Here is a 21227-nt window from a genome sequence, read left to right as displayed (position 1 = left end):
TCCTTGCAAAAGGCCTCTCTCATAGAGGAAAGATGGTAGACAGTGGCATTTGGGATGCTGCCCGGAGTCTTCAACTCGTTCCCCTTCTTGTGGAATGTGTGCAGGAGAATCTCTAGGGAGCCTGGCACTTACACTCCAGAGTTATAAATGAAAGTAGATAGATCAGAGACGCATGAAGCCATTCAGAACAGAAGCCATGTTCACCGATGTTCCGGTGAAAGGCACAGCCAGAAGCCATGTTCACAGAGTTCCAGTGAAAGGCACAGCACATTCAGTCCAGCTCAAGGGGGCTGTCATAGTGATAACCCACCAAAGGGTCAAGTAACAATTAGCACTCACCATCGCTGAGGTCTTCTTCTTGGGTCCGGGTTCAAGTTAGTCCAAGATTTGAGCGCCATTTATTGTCTTAATATAAATTAATGAGTCCTATTGTTGGGAGTGGGATGGTGAGGCCTTTCTGGGCTCCACCTGGCTCCGGCAGCCCCTATAGGTCTGACAAGTCTGAAGGTTGCAGGGTGATCGCAGAGAGATTCAGAAAACAGTCAGATGAAGTTCTAGGAGTCAGCCAGCATTTTATTCTAATTTTAAAGATAATTGTCTTTATTTTAAACACTTTTGGTTTATAAAGTTGCTCATAATACAATTATTTTTGGCATTCAATATTCCAATACCAGTCTTTTTTTTTGTCCCCCAATATTGACCAGGCAAAAGACCTGGGTTGAGGTGTATATGGGGTGCATTTACTGTACCTCCTCTTTCTATACAGTTTATTTCACAGTCCCTATGGCCATGCACACCACGTCACATGGCCTCTTATACTAAGTCTTTTCTTAACAGCTACTTCTCTATTCCTGCTGGCTCTCTCGGCCTCTGTTTCCCTTTCAGCTGCTTTTTCCAGGCTTCCGAACTGGCTTCCAGGCTGACTAACTCTCTTTGGTGGTGTTACTGCTGCTGCTGCTGCTTCAATAATGCTCAATTGCTAATGCTGAATCTGATGCTGAATCTCTGCTGATGATGCCTCTCCTTGCCTTTCTTTAACTCCTCTTATTCCTTCTCTCTCCCATGCACACTCCTCTACCCACTCATTCCAGGTGTGGGTAGTTTTGATAATTCAGGTGGAATGAATAAGAAGTTGGGAGTTGTTTCCAGAGTCTGGCTATTGTAAACAACACTACAATGAATATAGGTGTGAGAAAGGGATTTTTTTATTGTATTTTTGTGTTCCTAGGATATATCCCTAGGAGTGGTATAGCTGGATCATATGGAAGCTCAACTTCCAGCTTTTGGAGAAATCTCCATATCGCTTTCCACAAAGGTTGGAGCAAACAGCATTCCCACCAGCAGTGAATAAGAGTTCCGTTTTCTCCACATGCCCACCAGCACTGCTCGCTCTCATTCTTTCTGATGTGTGCCAATCTCTGGCGTGAGATAGTACTGCATAGTTGTTTTGATTTGCATCTCCCTGATGATTAGTGATGTGGAGCATTTTTTCATATACCTTTTAGCCATTTGTATTTCTTTTTTGTCAATGTGTCTGTTCATTTCTTCTCCACATTTTTTGATGGGGTTAGATTTTTTTTCTGGTAAAGTTCTGTCAGTGTCTTGTATATTTTGGATATTAACCCCTTATCTGATGGGTATTGGGTAAATAGTTTCTCCCACTCAGTGGGTGGCTCTTATATTCTGAGCACTATTTCCTTTGAGATGCAGAAGCTTCTCAGCTTAATATTGTCCCATCTGTTTATTTCTGCTTTCACTTGTTTGGAGAATACTGTTTCCTCTTAAAGATACCTTTAGTCTCAATGTCATGGAGTGTTTGACCTACATGTTGTTCTATATACATTATGGTTTCAGGCTGACATCTAGGTCTTTAATCCATTTGGATTTTACCTTTGTACATGATGTTAACTTGAGGTCTAAGTTTGCTTTTTTACAAGTGGCTAGCCAGTTGTGCCAACAACACTTATTGCAGAGGCCTTCCCTGTTCCATTTAGGATTTCTTGCACCTTTACCAAAAATTAGGTGACAGTATATATGGGGAACATTCTCTGAGTACTCAAGCCTGTTCCACTGATCTGAGGGTCTGTCTTTATTCCAATACCATGCTGTTTTGATAAATATCACTTGGGATATTGGTCATGGGAATGTTGCACTGGTGAAAGATTTTATATATATATATATATATATATATATATATATATATATTAAAAAATAAAAAAATAGAAAAGATAAGGCCTCCCAATTCTTACCACAGGCTGTGTTCTTTACACTGACTCTATAGAAAGAGGAGGTACAGTAAATGCACACCATATACACCTCAACCCAGGCCTTTTGCCTGATATGTATTGTGAATTGGGGGACAAAAAAGAAGTTGGGGGGAGGATACCACCCTAGGGTGGGAAAGGAATACCAACTAAGAATAATCTAATATCCCATCACTAGATCACATCCTCGGGTGAAGTATATATATTGATTATTGTAGGACCAGTAAACCAACAGCCAGGGACCAGGAAGTATCTTTGAGCTGAGGGTTCTTTGATGCTGAATTGGGTAGCAAGCACCAGTCCACAGTGAGGGGAGGTAGTAGAAAAGGACCACATAGAATCATTCAGCAGTTGTGGTGGTTTCAAATTCTTCCTGTGGCTAGAGAGATATGGAGATCTTGGAGAGTGTCCTTTTGCTATGGGTGCCAGCTGGCAGCTTGCTGGGGCAGGGGGAAGGTTTTTGTTTCTGAAGAGTGGAGTACTGAGAGTAAAGAGGGTTGAATAGGGAGATATAACAGATTAGGGTTGAGGGAATTTGTGCATAAAAAAGGATTTCTAAGGTGGTACACTGCGGGGTGTGGGATTAACAGAGAATATATACAATATAGACAGGGATTATGCACAATACAGTTTAGACAGACTTAGAGGAATCCACCACATGCACACTCACACACAAATAGACAAACATTGGAGATCTATTTGTAGGCTGCATTTGAAAGACTGACCCTATGGAATGTATCAGGGTGCTTAAAAATATTGGACTGGTATTTTAGAAGGACAGGTTTTCTAATTTTAGGCACTGCATCAATGGTGAGGGTCAACTTTGCTAAATAAAGGCTTCTGGGGTTAGATTGTACATGAAGCATTTAAGAATAATCATAGCTTTACACCTAGAATACTAGGATATATAATTATGAGCACTGTAAGATGATTCTACCCCATGGAGTATTATCTACTATGTCTCAAACATCCAAGTTCCTTACCTGAAAGCAAATAACATGTACTTTATGACATAATAGTAAATTAGCTTGAATTTAAAAAAAATACATACATACATACATAATGATAGGGGTGTATAACAAAAGTCTGTGGTTTGCAGTTGCCAATTTCAGAGGTCTGTATAGACAGAAGCATTACATTATAACAGCAATGTAATAAAACATAATTGGATAGTCTACAGTATTTTTGTCAAGACATTGCCATGATAAGTACTGTGTTTGGAGTCTAATAGGATAGAGCACTGAACTCCAAAATTAGGATGAGCTGCCTTATTCTCAAGAACTAAGAACCAAAAGAGTTATTTTAGACAAAATAAAATCAAGACACTGACAGTCTAATAGTAAGCACTGTAGTGGGGGTCCCTGTGGATAAAAGCATTAAAACATTATTATAGGTCTCTATATAGAGAGCAGTTGCTTCAACAACTGTTAAGTCTAGACAGCTGTTTATGTTGCTGCAAGTTTATAAGAAGTACAAAATAGAATAAAGGCTTGCTTTTTGTTTCTCTTCTTTCACTTACTTGATTCCTTCTCCTCATTATACTACTGTGTTCCAAATATCACTTATATCTGATATAATTCTGTATTTACCCTTCTTCTGGCTTACTTAATTTAACATAATTTCTAGTTCCATCCATATTGCTGCAAATTGCATAAATTTTTTATTTCTTCCTGATATGTAGTATTCCAGTTAGTAAAATTACCACATCTTCATAATCTATTCTTCTGTTGTTGAACATGTAGGTTGATTCAAAGTTTTAGCTGAGTGCTGCAAAGAATAGAGGTGTGCATATATACTTTTGGATGAATGTTTTTCTGCCCTGGGGATTGATGTCTAAAAGAAGGAGTTTTGGGTCATATGGCAGCTCAATTTTGAGTTTAGTGAGAACCATTCAAATTGTATTTTATAGCAGTTGGAATAGACATCATTTCCACCAGTAGTAGATGAAAGTTCTTTTCTCATCACATTATGCCCACACAAATTATTCCCAGTATTTTTGATATGTACCATCCTTACTGGTGTAAGATGATATCTTGCTGATGTCTGATTTGGATTTCCCTAATGAAAAATGATGATGAACTTGTTTTCATATGTCTGTTGGCCATTTGATAGTCTTGCTCAGAGAAGAGTCTGCTCATTTCCTCTCTCCATTTTTTTATTTTTTAGTGTTGTGTGGAGTTAACCTTTGGTAGTATTTTGTATATCCTAGATATCAAACCCCTTATATATTGCATTGAGTGCAAATCCATTTTCCCAATCTGTCTTCTAGTTTTATCCCATGTTTCTTCTACCATTTAGAACAATTTTTATTTGATATAATTCCATTTATTTAGGTTTGATGCTGTAGGTCTTACCACTAGCACACTATCATCAAAGACTTTTTTGATGTTTAAGTCTTTGCCTATATTTTCTTCAATAAACTTTCAGGCTTTAAATGTAGTCCATTTGTAATTGACTTTTGTCTAAGGTGTAAGGTATGATCAATTGTTAATTTCTACATGTGGTTATACAATTGTTCCAATACCATTTTTGAACAGACTGTCTTTGTTCCATTTCAAATTCTTAACTCCTTTGTCAAAGAGTAGTTGACCATGTACTTGAGGTTGTGTAAATGGCTATTATATTCTAACCCACTGCTCTGAAACTCTGTATTTTTTCCAATACCATGCTGTTTTGATCACCATGTTTTTGTAGTTGAGCTTCAAATTATGTAAAGGGATGTCTCCTAGATTCTTGTTTTTTAATATGTATTTGGCTAACCTAGGAAAAGACACATTTTTCTTTTTCTTATATTTCTTAATAATTTTTATTTTGACCAAAGTGGATTACAAATTTTTCACAGTAGTGTTTTAGGTACTTTGAATAGGGGCATTCCCACTACCAATGTTGTCTTTCCTCCACCCCTGTTTCCAGCATGCATCCCATATTACCCCTCTTTTGCCTTTTTATCTTTTTTTTTATTTTTATTTTGATCATAATGGCTTACATATCTTTCACAGTAGTATTTTAGGTACATATCAACATTGAATCAGGGGAATACCCATCACCAAATTTGTCCTACCCCCATCCCAGTTCCCCTTCTGCAACCCATACACCCCACCATTACCCCCCTGACTGCTAGAGTAGGTGATCCCCTATTTGTCCAGCACACTCTTAGTGATCATATATCTGTTCTGTCCTGGTACCCTCTCCTGTCTCTCCCTCTATTAAGAAGCAGAGCTAGATAAATCGAGTTATGTGGCTTTGTTTGAAGGAAAGAAAAGCAATAGATTGGGGTACAAAATAAGAGGAAAAAAAGTCAAATATGCTGAAATTAGGCGGAGTCCTTCCAGAGGATTTCAACCTTAGTTTGAGAGAGGATGTAAAAAAGGCAATTGAAACACCACCATGATATAGAAAGAAATATCAAACTAAATATCCAGTGAGCACCACAGCAATAAAGACAAGACCACACAACAGTCTCGGTTCTGAAATCAACTCATGCCAGAGTGCAAAAAGAAAGAGAAAGATAAGATAAAATAAAATAAAATTATATTGGAGACATCAACTTCAATCTCTACACTAATATAAAGACATAAAAAAATTGATCAATCGAAAAATAAATATGTGAAAAAATGATTGTTTTGTGCTTTGTTTTTCTTTTTCCCCCTGCATAGGCACAGTAATTATTGGGGATATTATAGAGGGAATTCCCTTGACCTAGGAAATACAGGGTTTCTTCCCCACCTGCAGTGTACTGTCATGGGATTAACTATAGACTCCTTGCACGATCATTTACTCTCCACTCGGTGTTTTTGTGGTGTATGGAAGCCTTCTGCTTCCTCATGGATGGTAAAATCAGACCTCTGTATCTAGAGATCTTGGTGACTATGCAGCTCAAGGAATGGAGCTTATGATGAAGTCTTTCTTTGTGGTTCTATCAGTTCTGTTTCTTCAATGTCATTTTAATCCATCTTCTGTAGTTGGTGGTCTTAATCATTATGTTGCTCCTAGGATGGAGCCTGGGATAAAGTCTTTTGTTATGTTTCCGGAACACCCATTCATTTGTGGTTGTTTCATTCAGACCTCTGGAATTGGAGCTCTTGTTTGTTGAACAGATAATAGACCAAAAGCTAGGCTAGAGCTTTTTGTTGCTGTTGTTGTTGTTGTTGGTCCCTGGATGTGTACTGTTTTGTCCTGGTTGTAACATCCAGTCATCTGTATGTAGCAATCTTGGCTTTTGCACAGATCAAAAGGGTGACATGTTTTCTGATTTTGTCTTATCCTTCACTGATGAGGAAGGACAACTTGCTCTTAGATCAAGTTGTTCCCATTTCCTCGTTGTCAGGTTATCAATTTAGCACTGTCATATGTTGGCATCAGAGCAGCATTATGCATGCCCTGGAGGAGATTGGGCTCCTGGAGCTGTTGTGGAGAACTCTGTCGTTTCTATGTCTGGGGTCCAGAAGTCCAGGCTGGGTGGTCGGTGTCTAGTTCCCTGGAGTCTAAATTGTTTCCACATGACATACGTTCAGGGTGTGAGATGTCCCTGTGTTGTTAACAAGTATGAGTTCTTATCCCTAGTAGATAAGAGCTAGTTTTTACACATAAGATTTTTCCCTTTGTTTAATATGTCTTTGCAGGAAGAAGTGGTGCTACATTATATTGCTGGTGGATTTGTGGGTGGAGAGAGAAGAAAACAGAGAGCCGAAAAAAAAGAACTAGAAATATATATGCTCACACATAACTAAAGAAAAAAAGAGTTTCTTTAAAAAAAAGATTAAATAAAAGACGTAATTAAAGGAGTAAAGTGGGGCCGGGAGAGATAGCATGGAGACAAGGCGTCTGTCCTTCCTGCAGAAGGATGGTTGCTCAAATCCCAGAATCCTCTATAGTTCCCGTGCCAACAGGGACGATCTCCGAGCATAGAGCCAGGAATAACCTCCGAGTGCCACCAGGAGTGACCCAAAAGAAATAAAAACGAATCAAATCAAATAACAAAAGCTAAAACAAAACAAAACAAAAACAAATAAAAAAAAAAAACGAACAAGGATAAAAAAGAAAAAAGAAACAAAGAAAAAGGGAGAAAGTGGTACAGATTACTTTACATTTGGGGAGAAACAGGATAAGAGGTAGTGTTATATAGGTCTATATTTATTATGAAAATACAGGCTTCCCCATTGTCTTTTGAGATTTCCTTGTGAAGTGTGGGGTCCAGGCAGGGAGGTCTTGGGTATAGATAGATCTTGTAGTGGGGGTCCTTTGGAGTTAGTTCTGGTATCAAGCCACAGTCCACATTCAGGAGAGATGATTAGGAGGGCCACACTGCATGCGTCAGTCGGGGTGTTGGTTGTATTTTCTTGCCGGGAACGAGGTGAGAGTTTGCGTGGATTTTACTTCACTTGTGTAGTGGGTACTGGTTCATGGGGTAGGAGGTCGGTCTTGATGCCTAATGGATTAAGAACTGAGAGTGGAGAGTTATAATGTGGTGGAGATATTGGGGGTGGGATTGAGGGGTGAAGGGATAGCCATATTTCTGGGAAAGGGAGAGGGAATAGTATATGGGAGAGGTTATATAGGGTATAGGTATGAGTTGTTTGTGGTTTAGCTTTATCCCTTAAGGAGGATTCCTATCTCTGTGTGCTCCTGCCCACATATAAACATATAGAAGTTAGCTTAGGTGTATATTAATGTAGAAAGGTCAGGAGGGCAAGAGGTGCACCGAGTACAGAAAGATAGGTAAGTATAATTCTTGTAAGGAAAGGACACTAATAGTTCAACTTTTGGATATGTATAGGTTTCGTGTGTCGAGTACTGACCATTGTGTTAGTGAGGTCTATCTATATAGATGTTTACCCTTTGCATTATTGTCCACAGCACCCTATATGTCAGCTTTTCTTTCCTATAGAGGGGGTAAGTGTGAATTTTTTGACAGAGATTGAATTGATGATAGTGAGGAGAAGGTGGAGGAAGAAGGAGACAAGAAGAGAGAGTAGGAAAAACAAAACAAAACAAACCAATAGTCAAACAACAATAAAAAATACGAAGTAAATAGCAGGTAGGGTATAAGAGCAAGTGCATGTTAGTTTAGTTGAACATGTTTGATGCTTAGGCCCTGTGGTAAAACTCTGTAGGTCACTTTTGTTGCTTCAGTGATTGGGCTGGTCATATGCTTCAGGTCCTAAAAGAAAGCATAATCTAGGGATAAAGGGTATGTTAAAGAGTTTTATCTGGCCATTTTCATGGTTCAAGCAGAGTGTGGCGCCTCGTGTGACTGAGCACCAATGTACCACTGTAGGATGTTCACCCTTTGTATCCAGGAACCCCTGGATGTCAGGGGAGCTCCGCCTCCTCCAGGCCTCTGATGGAAACCACTCTCATATGTAGTTCCTAGCCCGTTCCAGCGGGGGCGCTGGAGAGCTCGAAGACACGGTCGGGGGTAGGGCGGAGGCAGTGGAAAGTTGCCTGGCGAATGCCACCCCAGGAAACCTCGCAGACGCGGGTAGGGGATGGGCGAAGGCAGCAGAAGTCCCCTACCTTGTACAGCCCTGGGAAACCTCACAGAGGCAGGCGGGGGAGGGGCTCACATTTTTCTTTGAGGGTGATGGTGCATATGTGATGTTATGAGGACTGCCTGATCTTCAATTTACATGAAAAAAATTAATTGGAAAGGGCTAAAAGTCAATATGAGGATGAGAGTATACTTGTTCCATAGAGTGGCAGGTATTACATAGTTTAACCTTACAGTAACTAAGACTTAAAATATTCCAGGGCCGCCGGAGAGAAAGCATGGATGTAGGGCATATGCTTTGCATACAGAAAGATGGTGGTTCAAATCCCGGCATCCTATGAGTTCCCCTGAGCCAGCCAGGAACGATTACTGAGTATAGAGCCTGGAGTAACCCCTGACTGCTGCCGGATGTGACCCCCCCCCCTCAAAAAACACAAAAAATCCAGTTGAAAATACTCTGTGGTCTTTATGGTGCTGAGATTGAACATATCTGTACATACTCCTTCATAATTTTGCTACTTTTCCAGCACCATGTTTGTAATTATATTTTTAGTAGTTTTAGGAATGTATTTATGATCATTTTAACATTCATGTTATTGAAGTATAAACCTACTGAACCCTCACATCAATATTGTGTCCGAGACGCGATTACGGTCCTGGTATCACTTCTAGTCTGCTTGTTCCTTTGACTTTTATGGTAGCTTTGCATACTGCTTGGTAACCTCAGTATTGAAGGGAAAGTCCAAGAGTTGTCATTTGGTATATGTTCATCTCTCTTTTTTACTTTATTAACAGGATACCTTCTAGTTACACAGTTTTGGGAAAGGCTAGATTTTTCTCTTTTGTTATGGCTGCTTACTATTTTATTCCAGATATGTTACTATTTATCTATTTTTTTCTATGTACATATTTTTGGTCCATGACTGATAAATCTCCATTTAAAATGAACATAGTAGTGCAGATATCTTTGCAAGTTAGTGTTTTTATGTTTTTTTCTTAAGAATCTAATAGTCAAGTGGATTATATTGGCTCTACTCTTAAATTTTTAGGAAGTCCCCAAATTGTGTTTCATATGGGTAAAATCAGAGGATATTTCTACCAAAGTCCATCATTGTATAAGGGTTTCCTTGATATTATAAGCCCATTAGCACTGGCTGTTGATAGAAGCCAAGAAAAGAGTTAAGCAGCATTATGCTTTGGCTGTAAAATTAGCAAGTTGAGGTCTGATGTCTTTCTTGTAGTTATTAGAATGAGAAAATTGACTTGTTGCCAAAATTTTAGTACTTTTATCTTGTGATAACATTGAAGATTTATTTTTCCTTGACCATATCCTTGATGCTAAGTGCTTTCAAGAAGAAATGCATTCAATAAATTATGTTCCACTTCTATGGTGGATTCAAAGTCTCTTAGTTGTTTGTTCTCATTCCCATCATCATGGGATCTCTGATGGTTGTGGTAAGGAGTTTGCCCTGCATGAAGTCAACCCATTTCAACCCTGGCATCCCATATGGTCCCCTGAGTTTGCCAGGAGTAACTTCTGATTGCATTGATAGATTTAACACCAGAGTGGATGGGGCCGGAGGGATGGCATGGAGGAAGGGCATTAGTCTTGCATGCAGGGAGATGGTGGTTCAAATTCCCGGTCGCCAGAGCCTGCCAGGAGTGATTTCTGGGTGTGGAACCAGGAGTGGTCCCTGAGTACTGGGTGTGACCCAGGAAAAAAAGAATTAATATCTGAGTGCAATAGGATGTGGTCCCCAAACAAACAAAAACAACAACAAAATATGCATAGGTTTAGTATTTCAATGATATTTTAAAATTATTAGAATATCTTCAACAATTGCAATTATTTTTGAAAATAAAACATCATTGAGGACAAAGATTCCCTCTTGAGTCATTAAAACTATCTTCATAATAGTATTTGAATAATATTCTATGCACTTTATTGTTATTAAAATGGCCTCTGATTGTTATTTTAACATATGATTTTATGATCAAAAATATAGATCAAAGAAAAATTGAATTTGTGGTTCATTTTCCAAGCACATACTAAAATAGAATAAAAATAGTAGCTTTGTAAATATATAGAAAAGAATTTTCAGATATTCATATATTTTTCTTTTCTCTCACCCTGATAAAAATAAAAATTTGGACCGGGCCCTGAGAGATAGCATGGAGGTAGGGCGTTTGTCTTGCATGCAGAAGGACGGTGGTTCAAATTCTAGTATCCATATGATCCCCGGAGCCTGCTAGGAGTGATTTCTGAGAGTAGACCCAGTAATATCCCCTGAGCACTACTGGGTGTGATCCAAAAACCAGTAGAGCATTTGCTTAGCACTCGACTGACCTAGGATGAACCGAATTTCAATCCCCCAGAGTCCCATATGGTCCCCCTAGCCATGGACGATTTCTGAGTGCATAGCCAGGATTAACTCCTGAGTGTAACTAGGTGTGGCCCATAAAACAAAACGAAAAGAATAAAATTTTATCTATCTGCATATATGCACGAAATGGGATAGATATCTTTCTTGGGAAGAATTACCTTTTTTTTTTTTTTTTTGGTTTTTCGGGCCACACCCGTTAGATGCTCAGGGGTTACTCCTGGCTACATGCTCAGAAATTGCCCCTGGCTTGGGGGGACCATATGGGACACCGGGGGATCGAACCGTGGTCCTTTCCTTGGCTAGCGCTAGCAAGGCAGACACCTTACCTCTAGCGCCACCTCGCCGGCCCCATGGGAAGAATTACCTTTGCTGAACATTCAGTTCTTAGTGATTTTTCCAATTATACTCTACTATTACCATATATCCCTATAAAGATTGATATTAGGCGTAAATTAGGATTATATTTCCCACTATAATCTGTAACATACTTTAGCATATAATCAAGGAGTAAATTATAGAATATGCATTAATATAATATAAAATTTATAGCAATAAAAAGGTTTGATATGTTATAGGCATGAACATAAATCTCGAACCATTTTTTAACTTCTAGGAAACATAATTATCATTATTGGTAGGTAATACTGATGATACTTCTGATGATGAAGAGGAATGATAACACTTTTTCCTACACACTGACAATGAAAATACCATAGGGAACATTATTAGTCTATTTTTATTTTTACATATTTACTCTATATCATGTTCACAAAGAAAGAAAACGTTTTCTTTTTATTTTTATGCATCTATAATTCACTCTTATTTTTATATCAAGAGAGTAAGAGTTGGCAGCTTTAATTTTTCAGCATATAAAGTTACTGTTGATTATAAAAAGAAAGACTATTGACATGACCACTAATTATACAACTGAAGCAAAATTATTCATTCAGAGGCTCATCATTAGAATCCCATTGGAATTGAACATCCATAAACAAATTGTGGAAATTCTTATATATACAGTATTAAAACAGTGTTTTAAGTTCTGCATCACTTATGTTATTTGTATCACTAGAAACTCATGTTTGTAAGAGCCAAAGATTAATGAATATTGACAAAAAATGAATTCATGTGAATTACGACTACTTGTGTCTTTAATAAATAATTTATCCCTAATCAGAATACTTAAGTTAATTCTCCTTCTACTTAAAGATCCTAAAGGCAAAACAGTATAAATTGTGAATGGGAAAATTACATTATGAAACAGATCACTTTTGAACATTTATCAAATCACTTTATTTTAATAAATTTTCCTAAATTCACTTAAAAGCATGTTTCAACATGTATTTGATATGTGCAAATGTAACTATTAAATACAAAAGAAAAATAGGGAATGAACAAAAACATTTACTATAATATACAAAATATATTTCATGAATATGATCACATCATTTTCTAATTTTATAAAATTGAGCCACAGCGGTGATGCAGCGGTAAGGCGTTTGCTGTGCATGCAGCTGACCTAGGACGAACCATGGTTCAATCCCCCTGCGTCCCATATTGTCTCCCAAGTCAGAAGCAATTTCTGAGTGCAGAGCCAGGAGTAACTTCTGAGCATCACTGGTTGTGACTCCAAAACAAAAACAAACAAACAAACAAAATTAAGTAAGATCCAAAGAAATCTTATTTTCGGAAGGAATAATTTATTATTGCAATTTTCTTTTTGAACATTAAATATATTATATAAATAATAATAATAAGATAGAATATTGCATAAAACAAATAACAATATATATGAATACTTACATTTATATCAAATAATACAACTTTAAGTTGAATATATAACCCTAATAGTTTCAAATTGGTCATAAGGTTCTAAATATTGAAGAGACTGTATATAAGGGAACTACATTACTGCTCTATATTACCACTCTAGCCTATATTTTTTTATATATTTTATTTAAACACCTTGATTACATACATGATTGTGTTTGGGTTTCAGTCATGTAAAGAACACCACCCATCTCCAGTGCAACTTTCCCATCACCAATGTCCCAAATCTCCCTCCTCCCCACCCGACCCCCGTCTGTACTCTAGACAGGCTCTCCATTTCCCTCATACATTCTCATTATTAGGACAGTTCAAAATGTAGTTATTTCTCTAACTAAACTCATCACTCTTTGTGGTGAGCTTCCTGAGGTGAGCTGTAACTTCCAGCTCTTTTCTCTTTTGTGTCTGAAAATTATTATTGCAAGAATGTCTTTTATTTTTCTTAAAAGCCATAGATAAGTGAGACCATTTTGCATTTTGCTCTCTCTTTCTGACTTATTTCACTCAGCATAATAGATTTCGTGTACATCCATGTATAGGAAAATTTCATGACTTCATCTCTCCTGACAGCTGCATAATATTCCATTGTGTATATGTACCACAGTTTCTTTAGCCATTCGTCTGTTGAAGGGCATCTTGCTTGTTTCCAGAGTCTTGATTCTAGCCTATTTTTAATTTTTGATAAACATTTGTAAACTATCATTTAAAATAAATAATAAGGAAAATAAAAATTAAATATGCTATTTTCTATGAATCACTGTAAATTTCACAATGAACAAGTAGAAATAAGAAAGAGTGCTAGTGACAAGGAAAATAAACTTATTTTTGTAATTATTATTTTGTCAAAATATGTTTATAATTTTCTGCAATATTAAAAGATTCTGTAGAGGGGGAAATAAGGGAGGCACCAAGACCAAGACTACTAAGTAGTAAGCTAGGTACAGAGGGGACCACAATTTCTCGCAGCCCTGGGGGTGAAGGAGGAGGATATGGGAGGTAGGACAAAAACGGAGGTTTAGGGAGGACAAATCGGTGATGGGAACCCCCCTGATTTTATGTAAATGTGAACATGTAATATTATTGTCAAAATATGTAAACCACTAGGAACAAAATAAAAATTATATTAAAAATTCTGCTTAATTATATACAATAGATATGTAATGTTTTCTTGTTCTGAAGACTACTAGCCTGAAATACAAGTGATAGCCAATTTATATTCTCTGGAGCACTCTTGGCTAAAATACATGATTTCCTCCTATTCTGTTATGCTTTCTTGTAATCTTTGGTATTTTTTAAAACAAAAAAATTAAACAACACCTAAAGGACAGCTCATTCATCTTGATAACATCATTTATTTGTGAAATCATCATTAATTTATTTTAATTTAAAAAATTTTAAATTTATGCACTTTTATGTTTGTACTTTTTACTTACTATGATTTACAAAACTGTCAACAGGAATTTCAGACTTTTAATAAGCATTCCAATTCTTCTAAAAGGGTCAATAAACTCTACTAATAATCCACAGAAATCTTTCTCTCCCTACCCTGCTTCTCCAGCAAACATTTTTATTCAAATTTATCTATTTGTAAATGAATTTATACCACATACCCACACTTGTGTTAACTTCTCTGGTTTATATGTACATAGTTATTTACATCTCTGAAATGTCTCAAACATTTGACCAATTTTATGTTCTAATTCTCTTCGTTCCACTATCCTCCCCTCTATTGTCTTCTGTAAGAGACCTTACAAGTTAGCAATTATCAGTTATTTATAATAGCATTATTGTGAATAGTCAACCTTTGTGAATTTTTTCTTAGATCAATGCAAACACTAAGTTCTATTTCTTTTATTTATATAACAGCTACTTAAATATTCACTGTCTTGAATCCTTATCTGAATATATTGTCATTTACTAAATTACTGAATTAAAAGTGATTAATTTTTGAAAACCAAACAGATAATTTCTTGGAATGGCATTGCATTGAGTTTATAAAAATCAAGTAAATGAAGAACAGGACATGGTTTGCTTAAAAGGGGACCTTTCTCTTTCAAGCAGATTAAGGGTAATAAAGAAATAACAAATCATTTCCACTTATGGCAGAAATAAATTATATCTATAAAAAAGTGAAACCCCTATATACTCATGATTACAGATTTCTATTCCTTCTGAGAACTTAATTCAGCTTCAATACACTGAACAATAGATATATTCTTAAATTATTACTATTTCCCTCAGACAACTATAATTTGAATCTTAGAGAATAGTCTCAAGATATTGATTCTGGTGGCAAGACAAATATTTAAAAAAAAGTTTAGTCTAAAAAGTAAAAAATGACTAGAAGATAGACTAACCAACTAAAGTATCAGGATTTGAGTCAATGTAAAACATATTTTATATATATTTTTTATTAAATTTAGGGTTATAATTTTCAATTTTATAATTTTATAATGTCCTCTTCAAACTAGTTTCACTATTTTATTGAATTTTTTAAATATTTAATTTAATTTCAGGGAAATCAAGGAAGTGCTTGGAAAAACATTTGGTTCTGTGTATACAAAACACAGGTTGGTTACTCTCAACTCTCGTGCCCTACTTGTATCACTCCAACTCAATTTTTACTACAATAGATGTCCCTTGTTGCATTACACATAGACAATAGTTTTTCATAACAATTATGACTCTTATTGCTAAGTTACTTTGCCATGATCAGTCTCCTTAGAACAAAACATTACTTTAGCAAACAAAAAAAGAAAAAAAAAACTTACCTCTCCAGTAGTAACTTTACATATTCATTGAACACAAGTAGCAAAAAGTGATAAAGGTTATTTAGGAATTTTTGAAACAAAAACAAATAAATTAAAAGGCTCTGAGAATTGATTCTTATGATTAGAAATTTAGGAATATCAGCATTTCCAATTCTTTCACCACTCACAAAGGTTTTTTCAACATAAATTCTTACATTTTTGAGTTCAGGATATATATTCCTTCTTCTAAAACTATAAGAAAAAATACTTTACAGACTCAGTTATTTTTCTCTGCAGTTTGTAAGAGTTGATATTATGATCTTTCTAAAAGAGAATTATTGTAAGCACAGAAAATTATCTTTCAAAATTGGCCCAATTTACAGTTAAATGTAAGTAACTATCATTTCCTTCATTGTCTGTCTGTGAAATTCCCAGTGGAATATAATGCATTCTACTCTTTTGGGACCAAGAGAAAAGATAGCACTGGTATATTATCCTCAGAGACACACATAAAAACAACATTAGGATCAGAAGTAGAGTTGGTTTGAAACAGAAATTATTTTTTAAAACAAAGAAAAAAGCTTACTAAAATTTATTTTTATCATTAAGTAAACAGAATTTTTAATAATGTTATACCTTTAGTGCACCTGCTACAGAACCTCCACCATAAAAGTGTAACAATTTTTCTGTCACCAGGTCACTTCATGTCACTTCTAGTCTTTCTACATATATGCTGTATTCTTTCTACTGCACTGTATAACTTTGATTTTTACCATATTTTTTCTAACTCATTTTATTGTGTTGAAATAACTGCGTAAGATTCTGGGTCAGTGTGTATATTTCCCTTTAGAGTGTGGAAATTATTAGTAAATATTTCAATCATCATTATTATTCCATTCTTTTCTTCTGTAATTACAATGATAAAAATATTGTCTCTTACTGTTTCCCTGAACATCTTAATTTTCTAAATTTATTTATTTAGTTAGTTAGTTAGTTAGTTTTTGGGCCACACCCGACAGTGCTCAGTGGTTACTCCTGGCTGTCTGCTCAGAAATACCTCCTGGCAGGCGAGGGGGACCATATGGGACACTGGGATTCAAACCAACCACCTTTGGTCCTGGGTCAGCTGCTTGCAAGGCAAACGCCACTGTGCTATCTCTCCGGGCCCCTAAGTTTATTTTTAAGCTATTTATTTTTATTTATACTTATTTTCAATTGCCTTAAGGACAGAACTTTGAATTATATTTTTATTTTTCTGTCAAATCCACTGAACTTCAAAATTAGGAGGACCAACCTATATTCCCATGAACCACTGTATATAGAGCATTTAAAGAGTTATTTTAGACAAAATATAATAAACATACTAAAACATTCTAATAGTACGCACTGTATTGGGAGTCCATTTATCTGTGGATAAAGTGTTAAGACATTATTACAGACCTCTATAACGACTAGTTGATTGAAAACCTGTTCTATCTAAACAGCTGTTTCTGTCACTGCAAGTTTTTGAAGTACAAAATAGAAAAAGGTGTTTTTATTTCTCTTTAATTTGTTTCCTTCTCATTATATCCTAGTGCTTACAGTGTTCAAAATATCTAGACCATTTATTTATATTTATATTGAGATTGTTTGTTTATATTTAGACCATTATGTTTCTTCATGTAGTCTAAATACCACATATAAGTGATATCATTCTGTATTTATCTTTCTTCTGGCTTACTTAATTTAACATAATATATTCTAGCTCCATTCTTGTTGCTGCAAATTGTATGCTTGTATTAATTCTTACTGATATGTAGTATTCCAGTGTGTATATGTACCATATCTTCATGATGTGTTGTTGGACATCTAGGTTGATTCCAAGTCTTAATTATTCCTCTGTTGTTGGACATCTAGGTTGATTCCAAATCTTAGTTATTGTTCTGAGTGCTGCAATGAATGGCCCTGTGCATACATAGTTTTGGATGAAAGTTTTTTTGCTCTGAGGATTGATACCCAAAAAAGGGGTTTCTGGATCATATGGCAGCTCAATTTTGAATTTAGTGAGAACCCTCCAAATTATTTTCTATAGGGATTGAACCGGGCATCATTTTCCACCAGTAGTGGGAACACTACACCCCACCAACACAAAATTTTACCAGTATATATATTTTTTTATTTAAACACCTTGATTACATACATGATTGTGTTTGGGTTTCAGTCATGTAAAGAACACCACCCATCACCAGTGCAACATTCCCATCACCAATGTCCCAAGTCTCCCTCCTCCCCACCCGACCCCCGCCTGTAAGGACTAGGGGGAGAAAGGAAGGAAAAGGAAGAAATAATAAATTGGGGAAGATAAAGTTTGAAAAAAAACTATATACAAAGTATGTGTAACAAAACACACATATACAGACCTCACAAACACGTGGCCATCACACTCGCCCATACTTACAAAAAATATTGGATGGGGAACATACATAATTGAGCTAAAGAAAAAATTCAGTTCAATCAACAAAAAGTGCTTTAAGATATAATAGCCAGCAGACTGTCTAGATGAATGACTTCAAATTCACACACAAAAAAAATTTTTTCAGGAGAAGAGTTTTGAAAGTTCTCAACTATCCTGGTGAATGTTTCCCAATTGATATGTTATATTGTATATTTTATGTAATAATTTAATACATATATTTCTGTTGTATCCATTTTATAGACTTATCAATAATGCTTCTGCAATAATACAAAAAAGGTGGAAAATGTGGATATCCCCTCCCCCAACTTCTTATTTATCCCCCCTGAATAATCAGAACTGTCCACACCTGGAATGGGCCAGTAGAGGAGTCTGCAGGGGGAAAAAAGGGAGGGGATAAGAAGGAGAGTTAAAGAGAGAAGTGTATGAGAGTCATCATCATCAGTTTCAGCATCAGATTCAGCATTAGCAATTGAGCCTCATCAAAGAAGCACCTTGTGGGCCAGGTTCCCCAACCAGCTTGGGGAGAATGAGATGGGCAAGTATTAGAGCAAAGAACGGGCAGGTCATAATGGAGCCAACCTCTTGTATTTTCATCAGTCAAGTAGGTCACATCCTCCCTATCGCATAGTTATGTCTACAGATTTGATAAGCTACACATACATCTGACCATAACGGACCTTCTCTTCCCTTTGTTCAATCATCCTGCATAGGTAAATCCTGTTAGATGTATAACTCCCTTGGTAATAGAGTTTCTGACTGCAGTCCCTCTGTGAAGTTTGGTTTAGTTCACTCACATCCACCCCACCCTAAATTACCCTGGGTGAGGTTGTGAATTTGCCAGAATCTGACATCACCACCATCTAACTCTGAAAGCATGAGATGAAGTTAAAAAAAAAAAAAAGGTTCTTTAATAAAGTAGTCCTGGGTCATGGATAGCAATGTAGTGCTATCATCATTTTATCATCATTTATGAGATATATTCAAATCAAAATCACAAGGAGATATGAACTCCCTACAGCAGGAGTTTTATATACCAAAACTCAGAAAGTGCCAGAGTTGATATGGATGAGAATGTCATATAAAGTAACACAAGCTCACTGATAGACATTGGTTGAAATGTCCCTTATTTTCATTTTACTAAAAACAATATGAAGAATTCTGATAAAATTAAGATGAAATCCAATATGACCCAATGATTCCATTTGTTGGCATTTAAATTAATAAGCCAAAAACATTACTTTGAAAAGATATATGCACACAGATTTTCATTGAAATTATAACTAATGTGATTAGGACATGAATACAAACCAAATTTTCTAAAGGTAGAAAAATAGATAATCACTTGTATATATTAAAAGGAAAACTACACAGCCATAATAAAAATAATCTTGTCTTATACTACACTGTAGGTGCAGCGAGAAGTTACATTCTTAAGGAAAGTTAATCTGAAAAAAACTGGACATGTAATAAATTACAATTCTTAGATTTTCACATCAATAATTATGCTACTACTTAGTATGAAAAAGCTCTATGTGGAGTAAAGGAACAAGTAGCCAGAAGTTATGCAAAGATCAGGAGGGTCTTGCGAACTTAATTGTTATGAAATTGCATTAAGTTTGTACAATATCATAAGTTAAAAATACTTTAAACACATTTGATTTATAATAAAATACAATTAAAATAAAACTAATATGCTGGCTGGAGATTATGACTTTCATCTAATGGATCTTAATTTAAACTCAGAGACCACAAGATCCATAGAGTAATTCCAGGTGGAATCCTGGAGCCCCCTGAGAACATATTTGTGAAAATGTTAATCCCTGGCAATACTTAGAACAAGCATAACTTTATAGTAAGTTTCTAGCATTGAAATTTTGGTACATTCCATTTGTGCTTGGTTATCTGTATAGCATTCAAACACATTGAATACCAATATGAAGCTTTACCCTCAAAATAAAATAGTCATTTTCATTTTTTCTGCTTAATATTTATGCAATTATATTTCATCAACCCAGTATTAAGAAAATACTTTCTCCACATTACATTGCATATTATAATATATAGTTACTTTTTCTCTTTGCTTTGGTTTTTTTTTTTTGTTTGTTTTGTTTTGTTTTTGTTTTTGTTTTTGGACCACACCCGGCAGTGCTCAGGGTTTACTCCTGGCTATCTGCTCAGAAATAGCTCCTGGCAGGTACGGGGGACTATATGGGACACCGGGATTCAAACCAACCTCCTTAGGTCCTGGATCTTCTGCTTGCAAGGCAAACACTGCTGTGCTATCTCTCCGGCCCCTCTTTGCTTTGTTTTATGTTTCAATATAGCTGAGTCCTCTGGACTTACTGCTAGATCTTTACCAGTAGTAAATCCTAATTGGAGTTGAGGTTCATATGAAGAAACAAGTCCACTGCATGAAAGACATACTTTATTGCTGTAAGATTGCTTAAGTGTGAAAGCTTTTATTAACCTTATATTAAACTAATTATTTATTTACTTATTTATTGCTTTAGATCCAGACCCTAAATCTGTCTTACATCTGGCTCTGGGATCAAAAATCACTCCTGCTTTTGCTCAATGAACAATGTGGTGATGGTGCAGTGATGTGATGTGGTGATGATTGCCACGGCATATATAACCTTTTAGGGGAGCTCAGCCCACCAGATATATCCTCAGATTTTCCTGGTGGGGAGAACTGAAATAACCCATGTGGTTCCTCAAAAGGCCCGCTGTGGACACCTTTTTTCCCCTGCGTGGATGGTCCAGGAATTTCCAAAGAGATTTATACATGCTTGGTATTACATTAGATAATATTTGTCTATCTCTCCTTTATAAAATCTTGGGCAAAATTGTGGCCTCTATCAAATAATTTGGCTCAGAAATTCCAGCACCAAAATTACTAAGAGAACCCCCTTTTTTCTAAATAATATTTAGCACCTAAAAGCAAAGACAATATTTTTTCACTTTTTCAGCTGCAGTCTGTGTATCATGGGCATAGTCAGAATTCAGATACTGGGCTATTGACTCTCCTCAGAAAATAGGAAAACACATTTTAGGGGA

The 21227-nt window shown here is 36.0% G+C and overlaps 1 non-coding gene across 1 annotated transcript; it reads left to right on the top strand.

Annotated features, from left to right (window-relative positions):
* The first annotated feature begins 2232 nt into the window (after positions 1-2232).
* LOC126023173 (small nucleolar RNA SNORA51) lies at positions 2233-2365 on the top strand. The gene has a single exon (XR_007500378.1). It is a non-coding gene; the product is annotated as a small nucleolar RNA SNORA51 (small nucleolar RNA).
* The last annotated feature ends 18862 nt before the right edge of the window (positions 2366-21227 follow it).

Source organism: Suncus etruscus, chromosome 11 (assembly GCF_024139225.1).
Source record: "Suncus etruscus isolate mSunEtr1 chromosome 11, mSunEtr1.pri.cur, whole genome shotgun sequence".
NCBI lineage: Eukaryota > Metazoa > Chordata > Mammalia > Eulipotyphla > Soricidae > Suncus > Suncus etruscus.
This window is presented reverse-complemented; position numbering and strand designations above follow the sequence as displayed.